The sequence below is a fragment of the Thermobia domestica genome, chromosome 2, assembly GCF_964235325.1.
Source record: "Thermobia domestica chromosome 2, izTheDome1.hap1.1, whole genome shotgun sequence".
NCBI lineage: Eukaryota > Metazoa > Arthropoda > Insecta > Zygentoma > Lepismatidae > Thermobia > Thermobia domestica.
Window position 1 is genome coordinate 116,738,597 of NC_137455.1, and position 16,165 is coordinate 116,754,761.

Genomic DNA, 16,165 nt, shown 5'->3' on the forward strand with positions numbered 1-16,165 from the left:
TGATATACAGGTATATATGAGTTTTGAGTGCTGATATAAATAATATTTTATAAATGCGATAGATATTTCAAAAAGTCGCTTTCTTTATTTGTCGGCCTTTTCCATTCCAAAATACTTTCTTTGTTTTTATCAATGTGCAGTCCAAACCTGACAGCTGAAAACTGATATTTTGAGTAAAGCTTTTGTGCAAATCAAGGTTAGTGTTTCTGTTTCTACATTAGTGCAAATTCTGCTTTTGTGTAAAAAGTCGTGTCGAGATGATGGCTCAAGATTTGTTGCGTACTGAAGAAGATATAGGAATCGCAGCAACTGTCCCCAAATGTGTCAGGTAATAAAAAGGATGGTTCTGAGAGTGAACATGATTATGTGCACTTCGAATCAGGCGAAGAGCTGCATGCTGTATCACATATATCGTTCAGTGATGGGATCGAAATATATGACGAAGAAAGTGAAGAATCAAGCAACGAAGATCAATATAATGATCAGGGGCAATCTGCAGGACTTGGGCTTAATTTGGAAATTGCTACGGATGTGACTAAATGGGAGAGCTGGACTCATTTTCACCAGCACCAGTAGACGAGCATCACAAAATATTCTACGAATAGCAGAAGGTCCCACATAGTATGCTGTTCAAAATATTATTGACAATTCACATATCCGTGATTTCAGTTTGATTGTAAATGATCAGTTCCTGTCTGTAATAAAACGGTGTACTGAGGCTAAGGCTCGACAAGAAATTAGCAATTGGACAGTTTCTAAACAAGAACTGTTATCAGTTTTGCACTGTTATATGCTAGAAGTAGTTTGGGCTTACGAAACACGCCAATAAAAAGCTGTTGGACTACAAAGTTGGGTCCAGGAATTTTCCAAAAGACAATATCCAGAGATAGAATGCTTGAAATTATGAATTTTTTGCTGTTTGATATTATTGCCGAAAGACGTGAAAGATTTCTAAAAGATAAATTTGCATTGACATCCTCCAGTTGCGATTTATTTATAGCAAAGTCGCAGAAATGTTACAAACCTTCCGAAAGTGTCACATATAACGAACTGTTATACCATACAAAATACAGGTGTCGTTCCATACAATACATGGCAGGAAAACCGGATAAATTTGGAACAAAGTACTAGTTACTTGTCGATGTAAAAAGTAAGTATTGTCCCAATGGTTTTTCTTATCTTGGAAAACATGAGACACGGCCCCAAGATCAATCGCTTTCGGAATATGTAGTTTTACGTCTCATTGAACCATATAAAAAGACGGGTATAAATGTAACATGCGACAATTATTTTACGTCAGTATCTCTTGCCGAACAATTGAGGAAAGAAGACATTAGTATTGTGGAAACAATTAAAAAAACCACACAGACCTACCAAGGTCTACCAAAAACAGACGTCCGAAAATGGATATGTACAGTACAGTGGTGTACAAAAATCAGTTTGGCCACACACTCACAGATTAAAAATGTAAAAACAATAATCAGTATTAGTGCTTAGTATTCTGCCCTCAAATCTTAGTAGTGATTTTGACTCACTTGTGTAGTAGTAGTAGTAGTAGTAGTAATACTATAGTAGTAATAGTAGTAAGTTGTCCATATTACTAATCACAACTCGTTAAAACAAACATTTAGCAGCAAAGTATTTTAGATTCTCGTTGCTAATAGTAATAGCAGTAAAATTACTACTACTACTAGTAGTAGTAGTAATACTTGTAGTAGTAGTACTAGTAGTATTAGTATAGTAATAGTATAGTAGTAAAAGTAGAAACAGTAGTAGTAGTACTAAAAGTAATAGTAGTAATTATAGCACTCTGCAAGCAGAAACAGTAGTAGTAGTACTAAAAGTAATAGTAGTAATTATAGCACTCTGCATACTATCATTATTTAGCTAAAATTGAACACTTAGTTTCGCGAGTCATTTTGACTCATACCGTCTTTCCAGGTATAATAAAATCTCCGTCCTCTTAGTGTTAGTGAATAGTTTATTTTATTCTAATTATACGTTTTCAGTTTATTTTGTTCAAGATGGCACACCAGCAAGTAGACTTGGTTACCCAGCTAGATTTACTTTTACAGAAAGCAGATAAAAATGAAGATAATTTTGCTCATCTTACAGAGAATTTTGCTGTTAGAAAAAGAAAATAAAGAGAATTTTGTTGAGTTAAAAAGTGAATTAGGTCAGAAGTTAGACGCCGTGCAAAAAGAATGTCGCGAAAATAACGAAAGATTAGACCAAAGTATTAGGGCTGTAGAAGCTGAAAGTAAACGTAGGAACGAAATCCTTGAACAAAAATATGATAGCATAACACTTAAAATTCATGACAAACTTCGCGAAGTCATAGTACTAAAGTAAGTTGCAACGTATGAAACCAGGCAATCGACAAGATTCGTCATTGTTTCCCTTCCTACAGGGAACTTCACTCTTCCGGCGGAATTGTCGGATCTCACTCCTGCGTATTCACACGTGATACTTCTCAGAGTAAACATCCTGGAGCCTGCTTCACTTGTGTCGCTTAATGTTAACCAATGTTAAAATGAGAAAGATGTCAATAATCGCTATGCAACTTAAAGCATTTGCATTATGTAATAGAAAAGAAAAATACTACACAAAATGTATTTTGCTGTATTTTGATTATAGTTACATTTTATTGTATTGCGGGCGGCACTTTCTGTTCGTACATTTCTTAGGTCTATGTCCAGTTTACACGATTTTTATCAATATAGAAAAGAATGTAATTCATACCATTACGTATTAAGGAAGATAAGATATGAAATGACAATTCAGCTACATTAGTCCAGAAGTTTCTTTTTGTGTTTGAAAGGAATGGTTCTATAATTTCGCACACAGGGAAAAAAGATAGAAATAAAAAAAAAAGATTTTGTGGTTATTAAACTAAATTTTAGTAGATGTAAGGATGGTTTTCTTTTCAGGCTCCCTTCTCAAACATGGTTACTACTAAGATATTGATCACGCTTTCTTTCTGAATGTAGTGTACTTCAATACTTTGATATATTGACAGTTGCAATTTAGTTTTTCTTAGCTCTGTGTGGGAGGTTGGTCAGCTCCAAGGTGGAAGTGAGGGGGCAGAGCCCTCCTGAAAGTATCCTTAAAAGGAGCACTGCTACTGATGGAAATCGTAGCTTTCCTCGGGATTCTCTCGTTTCCATCCCTTCCTTCCCTTCACCAATTCTTTCATCACTGGTTTAGTTATTTGAACTTAAAATATTAAAATCTATATTAGAAAAATGGTGATTATATAACAAGTGAAAAACGAAATGTAATTATATATTCTAAACCAGCACTTACCTTTAAATGATTTCAATGGTTCCACTCCTAAATCATCATATTTTTCATTTTCCTCACTGTCAGACTCACTATTAAGATCAATAACAAACGAGCTATGCATTTCTTCCATTAGACCATCAACGTCCCACATTGCTCTCTACTTTCTGCATATGACTTATACAATTCTTCCAGTCTTCCTGAGTCACTAACATAATACCTTCTTCCATTAGCACACGCATATCTTTCAGATTAAAAGTTTTATTTCCACTCGCAATGTGATTTTATACTTTACTCCAAATCAATTCGATGAGGTTTAATTCACTATGATATGGAGGCAATCGCAACACTTCATGACTGGCAGATTTAGCTAGTTCATCTAATTTATAAATATTTTCATAGTTTGTTCGATGCTGTTGCACAATTTCATAAAGTTCGAACTTTAACATGTCCTTATCCCAAGAAATTTCCTTCCATGTCAACCAGCATTCAATTTCTTTCTTGCTGCTGCTCTTCGTGAGCAGTTTTTCACTTCTTTTGCTGTGGTAGCTCGCATTATCGAAGACAATCAATGAATGTAGGGGGATGTTGGGAAGTAGTTTCTCAGTGAAGTACTTTTCGTAAACTCTACTATCCATTTCACCTGGGAACGAAACCGTTTTCAGAACTGGCATGTACCCAAATAAGTCGTTCTCCTTTCCTATTGGAGCTTTCACCCCTGTAGAAAGTCCTTCTCGTTTAGTCTGATCAGCTGATTTTATACGAGTGTCAGTCCATGCCTTAGATTTTGTATGTCCTTTGTTGGCCCAGGTTTCATCAGTATACACGATTGATCTGCCTTGTTCTCTAGCTTTCCTGATAAGACGCAAGTATTTATGCCTACTTTGCAATGATGTCCTCCCTATCAATAAGCAGAGAACTTCTTTGTCGTCTCACATAGGAAAACCCCATTTCTTTCATAATATGACGCAATGTCCACTTTGAACATTGAGGCGCTTCGTCGTCATCCCTCAGGACGCGTAAGATCTTGTAGATAGTTCGAAGTTCATTCCTCTTGAAGAACATGTCTTCGAATTGTGGTGGGAAAAAATCGTCATAAATGTCCATCCTTGTGACAGGTCTTGTTTTTCGGGGAGTTTCCAATTTTCCGCCGGATTTGATGTGTTGCTTTTTTATTTGTCGTATAGTTGAAACGTCAAGTGTTGCATTAGCTGTCAACTGAAGTGCTTCACAAACCGAGGTTAATTTTGGTCCATTGCAGGATCGAAAATACGAATATACATTTAAAACAATTTGTCGTTCCCCACTACGTAACATGCGCTTTTTATTCGTAGCTCTATAGCACTCGGATGAAAACGCGCTTGATGAAGCACTCGCTATGGCGTTAACATAATACAATATGCAGATATACGAAGCTACAGATGGTGATCAGAAAAATGGAAACACCTGTAGTTGGCAACACGTCAGATGTATGGGTTGGCAGTGGTGTCGTGGCGCCCGCAGCGCCGGACCGCTGGTGGTGATGTGTTAGGTCAGTCTCCATACTACGTCAGGCGCAGTGGAACAGCAGTGTCCAGTGGCTGCAGCAGGCGGAGGTAGTGTAAAATGGGAGAGCTCTTAGATTTTCAAAGAGGGAAAATTGTTGGTGCGCGGTTATGTGGAGTGAGTGTGACGGCAGTGGCTACTGTGTTAGGTGTGTCGCGTGGGACAGTGTCGAAGGTGATGACGGCCTACACAACACACGGGAAAATCACATCGGGGAAGCGGAACAATGGGCGGAAGAAAATCATGAGTGACAGGTCACGCGGGTATTAAAGCGCATTGTCACGCAGAACCGTCGTGCCACTGTCAAGCAAGTAACGGAGGAACTCAATCAGCACCTCCCCCACCCTGTTTCGACAATCACATTCCGACGCGATTTACAAGACATGAACTTACGGGGTCGTGTTGCACGGGCCAAACCGCTTATCAGGGACCATAACGCTTTCGCACGCCGCAAATGGTGCCGCGACCATGCAACTTGGACCGTTGAGGACTGAAAACATGTGATATGGTCGGATGAGTCATCCTTCACCCTATTCCAAACTACGGGCCGTGTTTATATGTGGAGAACGCCCAAAGAAGCTTATGATGTGCAGTGTCTCCGCCCAACTGTGAAACATAGCGGCGGCTCGGTGATGCTGTGGGCCGCCATATCATGGTTTTCATTGGGTCCTGTGGTCACACTTAGCGGACGAATCACTGCCAACGATTATGTCGCAATTTTAGGAGACCACTTGCATCCTATGGTCCGGATGTTGTTCCCGGACAATGACGCCATCTTCCAGGATGATAATGCACCCATTCACACAGCTGGCGTTGTTGCAGCGTGATTTGAGGAACATCGGGATGAAGTTCAACACCTCCCCTGGCCCGCCCAATCCCCAGATCTCAACAGAATTGAACATCTGTGATCCGTCTTGGAAACACGACTCCGGCGACGATTTCCACCTCCATCCTCTCTCACAGAACTGGCCGATGCCCTGCACGAGGAATGGTGTAAAATTCCACTTGCTACCATTCACGACCTCTATGCCTCCATCCCACGTCGCATTAAGGCTGTTCTGAAGGCGAAAGGTGTCCCGACACAATATTAGTCTGGTAAGTTGCTATTTCGTTCAGGTGTTTCCATTTTTCTGATCAACATCTGTATATACAAAATACTTACAGCTACTGAGAGTGATTTACAAAAGCACTGAAATCACTCTAAAATTATATACATATACGGCCTGTACACTGTAAATATAATTCACCCCGGAAAGGGATTATATAAATAAATTGTCGCCCGAACAGCGACTCGACTTGGCGATTATAATATATTAAACAAAATCACAACTCCTCCTCCTCTTGTCTCTTAACTTTTACTGCAGTGTGGGAGATCCACATTCGATTCCCGGCGATAAACCTCTCACTATTCTCGCCACTCACAACAAAAGACCGACTCATAAGAATAGTTGCGAATATACACGCACTTTGATGCACTCATGCACCTAATACATGTACATATAAAACAACATTTTATACATATATTCTTATTAACTACACTAAATAAACTATAGTATTATAGTATCTAATATGTGAGTAAGCAAATTGGTATGTCTTGACGTGTACTTCCTAGAACTAAACACCCTTCGAAAACTCAGGGGAAAAACTATCCACTTGCTCCCGCTGTGGGTGACCAAACTATTTTTACACGTTATGTATATTTTCTTTTGCATCCCTTTCAATATTTATTTTTTTTATTTTTTTATCATTTTTTCTGTATGTGTATATTTTTATTTGTGTACCTTCAATTATACTTATAAATTACGGATTATATCTTAATTCGCATGTAAAAATCAATGTAAACCCTGTTTAAATTAAAAGATCGTTCACTGTTTGGAGTAGAATGAAATTAATTTATTAACTGTTCATTAAATTTATTGTGATTAATGATAAGGAACGTAAGCGAAACGGTCATTTTCAAAGAAGAATTTAGGCACTTTCACGTAGGTATGAGCGGGATATAAATCTTTCAGACAAAAGAGATTTTTCTCCAGTATTCACGCTTCAGTATATTTAATCATTCCATAGCTTACATTCACTTCGTAGAGTTTGTTCTTTAATTCACTTGTTTGCTCTTTAATTCGTGTGAAAAAGATTAATGCTATCATAATATTAGAAATCCTTAGTGTTCAACGAAAGTTAGACCATTGTCTCCCATTTATACTACTGCTACTGCACTTCGACATTGATTGTACTCCATCCTACATTTATTATTATTATTATTATTATTATTATTATTATTATTATTATTATTATTATTATTATTATTATTATTATTATAGCTTGGAGTAATTTTCAAAATAAAATTTAAATAGTACACACCTTCTCTTGTACTTCTGATAAGTCTACTTGTAGCAGTTTCTCATCATTCTCATATGGGATTAGTGCCTTCATGTTTTTTGAATTAACATGCACAACATCTGACACAAAGCCTTTGTAATACGATTTTCTTTTGTTGTAATGCTCAAACATTCTTCCATGCAAAAAGAAAATGAAAAAGAAAAAGAAATAACTATAAAATAATATTAATCAAAATTATTCTACAATATCTGAAAGCTTTAGTATTTTCAATATCATTAATACTTCGTTTTCTTCTTATCTACAAGATCTAGATCGTTTCGTTTTATACTATCACTACATTTTAATATTTAAAAGTTTTAGGCATCCATAAAAGTAACATTTGCTAAAATAATAGTCAGGTAAAAGCTACTTGCGAGGTTTTAATACAAAAAGTTTATCCATATGTATAAAGCAAATCGTGACTGATTGATCAATTCCTAAGCCAAACTGATTAAGCTAAAATCTTCGCATATGTGATGTAAGGTGCCATGAAGGAAAAAGATTTTGAAATTCGTGGTCGAAATTGGGGAGATTAGGGTTGCAATTCTTATAACAAAATTTTCGTATCTCGGAAATATCCCTAAAGTTATAGACATGAAATTTGGTATTTGGTATTTTCATTAAAAGTAATTAAATATGTATTTTAGCTCTATTTATATATACATATTTCACCTATAATTAAAGAATAAAGGTTGTAGAAAAAGTAGTAGAGTTTATACGTAGTTACTATAATAAGATGTCTATACGTCGGTATCTGAAGGTTAAAGTAACGAAACTTTTTTGTGTGACTTAAAATAATTAAACACGTGCTTCAAATGTTTTTTTATACTTAAATTAGTATGAAAAAAGGTGGGGTGTTTCACAAAGACACCAATATGAAGACACCAATGTGACTCCACCAGTTGAAACTAATTCTATTTGAAAGACAAAGAAGAGGGAATAAAAATATTGTCCATAGTAACACGTAGAGGCATTCACTAGCCTGTTTTTGTTTTTGTTTTTTTTTTAATTGCAAAATCTTTCAGACCAATTAACGAGGAAACCGATTCAAGTGTGACACGAAATTGTGGACGAGTTTATGTGTAAACGAAGTATTTTTGTGAAAAAAAATGAAATGAAATTTTTGAGTTTTACATCCCACGATTATGCCGGTTAGGCTAAAGGAGACGGTGATAATGAGAGATGAATGAAATGGTGGAATAAAGAAAGTGGGAGGAAACGGGAGAACCCCGAGAAAACCCACGCACACGGTGTTTGTCCACCACAAAGTTCACTTGGCGGAAGCAGGGTTTGAATCCGAGACCCGTAGCACTAGAGGTGAACGCTCTACCACTGAGCCACCGCGGCCCCAAAGTATTTTTGTGAACAACTAAACCCATTAGAGGGAGCAACCCTCAATCTCAACCGTTTCGGAGATATAAACTAACAAGGGGAAGACTGGTGCTCTAATATTTTGCGAATTTTTGAATATGTAACAACAGTACAAGTAAAAGAGACTTATACTATAAAAATGAAGAATTCCTCCATCCACGAAACTGTAGTAATACGTCGCCTTATACATGAGGGTTACAAAACCGAAGAATCCATAAAAATTCTAGGGGAGGAATGTTATAGAGGGGGGAACCGAAAATACCGGAGTTCCATTGTTGCCTAAAATAGGCGCGTAAGGTGTCTATGTACAAGTTCCTTGGTACGCTGAATCGAATAAAAACATCAGTCAAATAGGTTTAAAAATGTAAAAAGTGGTGGCAATCCGAACTTTCCAAACATTTATGATTTAAACAATTTTTAATAGATCGGAACTGTATGTGATTTAAATATATAATGCGTACAGGTTTTCGTTTTTTAAGTGAAAGATACTGTTTTTGTTTATTGATTCGTACTTTGCGTTTTAAAATATGTTACACAACTACACACTGCCGTACTTACGTTTGCAACATTATGTGTTTATGCTTCATATTGCTTGATTTGTTTTTCTATAGCGCTTTTGCACAGAATAAGACCTTGTACTTTTGTTCACATAATAATGTCTCTGTTCCTTTGGATATATAATTAATGTATTTTCATATCACTTTTTCTCATTTTCTACGAAGTAAAGAAATGATTATTACCAAGTAATATCATACAATTTTGTTCTTCGTGCCAATGGCGTTTCTTATTCCTCATAGTCCTTCCTTTTCCCAGCCCCAGGTAAAAGCTACACCACTCACCTCAACATTCAACGCATTTTTATTCGCTCTGTTACATCCTTCTTAACGTTTCAATGCAATCTTCAAACATATTTACTCACAACATAGCTGAAAATCCACAAAATATCAGGGCACCAGGTTTCTCATCCCTTCACATTTTAGGAACGGTTGAGATCGAAGGTTTTTTTCCTCTAATGGTACACAAAAACACTTCGTTTATGCATAAACTCGTCCACAATTTCGTTTCACACTTGAATCGGTTTCTTCATAAGACAGGTTAAGTGCATTCCTCATAAGACAGGTAAGTAAGAAAACTAATATTTTGTTGGCTATATATATGAATAACTACGTATAGAAAACTAAAGTGTTTCTGCAGGACAATCATTTTTTAGCTGTTACTACGTACTTTATTCCCATAAATTCTGTATTATCAATATTAATACAGCTACAGAAATTTAACTTGTCCACTTATTTGCAGTAATTGGTATTCACTTGATTTCCAAACTATAAATTAACGATGTATAGTGTGCTATTCTAACGATGTACTGCTCCATTGCCAATGCCGCTTAGCTATGATAACGCAATGTCAACTAAAATTAGCCGAAGGGTAGAAAGACAATGTAGTATGCCTTCGTCACATTGAATTGATTAATTAAAGAATGGTTAATTATTATTTCCGGTCTTAACCTGATCTACTTAGGGCAATGCAGAAAAGGGAGGAATCATGACATAAGATGAGATTGATTCTAAAGAACAATAAGGTTCATTAGTGTTTATAATTGCTACAAAGTAGAAACGTATAATAGGAAATATTTTGTTCTATACCATTTCTGAAATCTTTCTCTGGTCAAATACAGTAAAATAACGAACGCCGGTATAATGGAATGTTCAGAATTACGACCTTTCTCTTTTCCCTATTTAGTGTGTGTTAAAACATCAACGACTTTCAAACTTTCAGTAGCTATAACGATTAAAACTACCATCCTTTGTCTAAATTATTTTTTTTTAATAATTTAAATTCATCCTGTCCTAAATACTTCCTCTTAATACTCGTACATTATTTTTTGTGTGGCTGCAAAACATCACTAATGGTTAAATTATGGAAGGTATTGTTTGTGAAGCCAATTCTTATATTGATCATGTGGAAGAGGAAGAACTGCCTTCAAAGATCTGTAGAGTTTGACTCTTGTCCAGAAAACGAACATAACATTTGGTTTTCAAGATTTTCTTCTTGGAAAGAAGTGATGTGCCAGAATCTGTGTTAAATTCATGCGTTGTGGTTCGGTGAATATTTTGAACGGCTTTCTGTATTAAAGAGTGTTCAGAAAGAAATAATAGACTTTCCCTTCCAAGAAAGAAAAATCCCAAGGAAAATATTGTGTCCGATCCAAAAATTTGATATTCTGAAAAATTACAGAAATATCTTTTGCAATCAGTCTACATCAGATGTGAAATATATTTCCTTTCACATAATTCATATTAAACATTTTCGACTGCAAATTCATCTTGAAGTAATATAAATGTAGATTTTGCAGTTGATATAACAACACATGACTTTTTGAGAATTGACTATTTCAGCATAACAAAATGATACTATGAAAATTAATTCCGAAAGTCTTCAATATTTCATTACACTAACAATTTACTGTATTGTTATCCCTCAGAGCAACCTTGATTCCTGTTCGACCTCAAAATCATACAATTTTATTGCTAGTGATGAGATTTAAGTACATTGAAGGTGAATGGCTAAAATTGATATGAAGTTGAGGTTGAGGAAGCTTTGGTGAAAATATCATCTTCATTAAGTAGCTATTAGCATCATTCACGAACAGAGAGTTATTGGTCTTGCCAGGGACTGATTACTAACAACAGGCTCATTACTGGAACAGAAGTAACTCACAAGCTTAATTAAAGTAATGGTCGTCTGAGTAGATTTACCACAATAAACATAGCCCACAAAGTTACTAGAAAACAAATACTGACCTATTATAGATTCACTTGAAACTTGTAATTCGCCAGAAATTTAGTGAATGTTTTACAAAAGATTAACCAACTCCCTCGCGTGTTCGCAGGACAGTAACAACTAATTAAGAATTTCTGCTTTGGTATATTTTTACTTATTGTTACAATCTCAACTCATATTTAAATATCTTTGGTAAGAAGAAAACAATTTCTATTTTCTCTAAATTTAAGATTTGTTTTTTCGTCCTAGAATATTTTCCAGATTTATGTTTGTATGTTGTGAGTTTTTAACACATCATGGTGTCGTAATACGAGTTCTTCATTCCATGTTAATTTTATTTTTGTATATAACATCAGAAATTAATTACTTCACAAACTGCAAATGAAACTAGAATAAAACTGAAAACATGTTTAGCATATGAGTCCTCAATAATAGCAATGATGTATGAAGCAATAGGTCAATTTTTACTTCTGTATAAACCTTCCTTCATAATCACTGAGAATCTCATTGGTTCATAAATTTCGCATACCAGTAAAATTTCAGTTCGAATACAAGCAATACTGACCTTTGTGTGCTGTTCAAGTCTTAATGTCGAACACTAACGAAAATAAACGGTGTTGTTATTCTAGGAGCTCCACGACGGTCACTTTAAAGATTATAATAGTCGAACACAAGCACAGAAAAGAACTGCAGAGTGTATTAGCTTGATGCAAATGAAATTTTCATCCCAAACAGTCGTTCTTTCGGAAAAAGTGTTCCAGGGGGCACACGTAGTATTCCCAGGGGCGCTGATGGTACTATTTTATTTATTATTATATTATAGACGTATTATTTTGATCTCGTCTCTCAGAGACTCAGGCACTCTCAGAATTCCGGGGGGCAGTGCCCCACAAAAACATGTCTGGAAGAAACTGATCCCAAATGCGTCATTTTCAGAGGACAAGAATACGAAATCTATAATTCCTGACTAATTAAAATGCCCGCCGTCTGCAATTAGGCTACATACTTTTGCCATCGTTTTGACAACGATTAAATTTCATGACGAAAGAAGTCTAGAGTCTGTGATGTGAAAAAGTCCTGAACTACATGTTTGCACCTCCGGATCATCAGGAAGGTCTTTGCCCCTAAGATCTGATCGAGATACTGGAATAGATGATAGCCATTGCAAAGAAGCCAGGACAATACTGTGGATGAGGAGCGGTTTCATACTGCAACTCATGAAGATTCTGAAGCATTTTGTGTATGCATTGTCGTGCAACATGAGAACAATATGTCTTTTGAGCATTCCTCGATGCATGTGGGCAAAGTTTCGATGCATTTCATAGGAACTCAGCACAGTAATAGTCCGTAGTGATACTTTTGTCTCAACAGAGAAATACATAATGAAGCAACTCCACCATAATACATCTTAGGTTAGGCGTTTTCGAAATAGTCTTCGACTTTCATTAATATTTAATCGTACTCCTGATGATTTATGATTGTCGCAGCAGATACCTTTTTTTTTAATCAAAAGTTACAATCTCATGCAGGGACTTTCCTGGTTATTTCTTACACTCAAAGAACTGCATGCCTATCGATAGCGATTCTTGTTTGCAGAAGGGGGTCACGGGGGCTCAGTGGTAGAGTGTTCACCTCTGGTGAATAAGGTCCCTGGTTCGACTTCAGCTCGCGACAAGAAGGCTTTGTGGTGGAAAAACGCCATGGCTATGGATGTTTTGGGTGGGGGTTCCCTCGTTTCCTCCTACTTTTTTTCATTCCACCATTGCATTCATTTCTCATCATGACTGCCTTCTTTAGACTAGCCACCATAACCATAAGGCGTAAACCTGAAAGATTTCATTTCATTTTTTCTTGTTTGCAGGTATCAAACTCATGTGATACCCAGAGACTAGTTTACTCAATTCACCGATTGTATGGATCCATGTCAGTCTCGGACTGCCAGGGCCGGGGTCCCACTCTAAACTTTTTTGTGTAAATTTTTATTTTTTATGTAAGTATCTACAACATAACAAAAACAACCACGAAATTCGGACGTACATCAGAAATACGTCACTGAATATTGCCACAGAACTAACATAAGAAAGATAACTGTAAATCTACCACATCCAACAGGTCCCCAATACCTTACGGGCTCCTTCCCAAAGGTTACTCATATGTTCCACAGATATAGCATTTAGAAAACATGGCACATCCGTAATTTCTCGTTCAATTCTGATGATCATTATAGCCTGAATTTCCAATAGAACAAACAGAATGGGTCCTCTTTTCTGCATTCCAGTAATTGAATTTATGTTATCAGGAGGGCTAGGATAATTGCACATTTTGTATACAGGATGTATACGAATCCTACCGTGCGGCCCCTAAGCTGCTTTTCCATCCGGGGCGCCGGAGGCCCAGTCCGATACTGATTCATGTAATAAGTGGTACAGTGAATGTGTAACTGGGCTTTTCTGAACATGATGTTGTTCGGTGCCCACACGACTCAGTTCTAATTACTGGGAGGGTTCATTGTTGTAGAGGTACGGTATGGAAAGCAGTCACTGTAAAGGCCGCCAAAATGAAAGGTATCACATAGAAGATTTTCCGTCAAAGTTAACTGGAACGAACGTTAACAAACCAACGACAATAGTGCGTTCCTTCGCCATTCTTGGCCAAAATGCACTTTTAGTGATTTTTATGTCTTGCTGTGCAGATTGTCCTGGTATGAATTTGTAAAAAGAAAAACTACAATTGTGCTCTCCATCGCACTTGTATACGCACTGCCTCCTGGCATCTCATTTGCATCAAGCAGATACTGGCAAAAAAGTAAATAAATAATATGTTAGCACACGAAAGCTCTTTCATTTTACAAGAACTGAGGGCGAAAAGCAAAAATGTGCAGAAATTTGACAAATTGTTCATCTTACACTACATAAAGCATGCTTCTGAAAGACTAGCACAAAATGTTAGTTTCATCAGTAACAAAAGTATTTATTTACTCTTTGAGAGCCTTGTTAATAGATGGACCTGTTACTTTCTGAGGACAAAGTGTTATAGCCGGCAGCGGTAATTTCCATTCATTGTAGTTTTTCTCAATTGTTACTACTGTAGGATTGTCTTGAAACTTTTTCCAGGATTGCAAAATAAGCAGAGTGACTATGATGATACTAATTATTATTAACAAAGCCCATAGAGATCTGCGAAGAAAAATGAAAAATGAGTAAATTACCTGAAACATTGTTAACATAAATTTAAATACCGTAAGAAGTTGTTATTTTGTAAAACAGGAGTTACCTTGCACAAAATATGAAAAGAGTTTCACAGTCCCCCCTGTCGGCAAAACCATGGACAGAAAAGAGGAAGTTTCAACTGGCACCGTAAGATAGAACATCTAACTGTATTTTGGCTATAATGTTGGCGGTTAATATCAGTTCTAATTACTGGGAGGGTTCATTGTTGTGGAGGTACGGTATGGAAAGCAGTCACTGTAAAGGCCGCCAAAATGAAAGGTATCACATAGAAGATTTTCCGTCAAAGTTAAGTCAGTTTTGTAGAATTCTACTGTGTATAATGCGACTTTGATGCAATAGTTGAAATTGAAATATGAAACGTTTAAAGTCATAAAAAAGTAAAATTGGGAAAAGGCGGCTTCAGCCTCTATTCGGGGTTACTTTGCACCGGTCCAAAATACCGCTTAGGTAGGAAATTATTCCCACGAAAACCTCCGGTATTCTAAATTTAGGTAAATTTCCTATTTAGGAAGATGCCGGAGTGAATTTCTTGTTGTAAAATAAATTATGAACAGTGGTGGATCCAGAAAAGTAGTTTGAGAGAGGCTTCACTCACAAAGACTTCGTTTTTTTGTAAGAAATCACTAGACATTTTTTTTTTGGGGGGGGGGTTGCAGCTTATACGCATAGGAATGACTAACATTAGATTTTTTAAAAAAAGAAATCATGCAATTTGGGTGGGTTTCAGCCTGAAAGTCCCAAATCCCGTAAATCTTCCACTAAATACGGTTGGGATGATATTCTTGGACATAATGTATAACCCAGGCAAATCGGTTGGCGGGGATTTTTTTCCCTGAATTGACATTTGTGTAGGTCATATGCTAAACTATTAGAATGCGGTTCCTGTGCCAGAAAATACATAATTTTCTTTACAAATATCGATAATTGAAACTAAGTACTGATACCAGTACCATCATTCTAATATCAATATTTGTAGATTGCATGCAGTTTTGTGTAGAAAGTAAAATGTATAAATACTGAAGAGAAAATATTGTACAGAAACGTTATGTTCTTATGTTGAACATATTTTTTGTATGTAGTGCAAAGTAACTCCAGCCATGGGGTTACTTTGCACCAAAGTTTATGTTTCAATAACTGAACTTACACGAATGTTTTCCTTATATATATCTAGCTATTATATGTTTAAAATACAGTGTTCTAAATCATTATGTTTGTAAGTTACATGCGATTTTCTTTAAAATTGTTTAAATCTTGTGCAAAGAAACCCCGTTTTACGATATCTACTTTATGTGATCAAAAGTATTGTGCAATTCTCTATAATAATATCTTAAATCATATGCACCCCATAATTATAACTTGCATCTATACTAAACTAGACAATATTACAATTCTTTATTAAGTTGCACGGATCAACTGCATGTAATGAAATGGTGAAATAGAAACGCCACCACAACTTCGGAAAGCATATAGACTGACGAGACCTTAAAAAATTAGGGTAAAACATGTATTTTGTCAATGAATTTCAATTGTTTACATTATCAGTGGCTTATAAAATGTTACCATAACTACAGTCAATA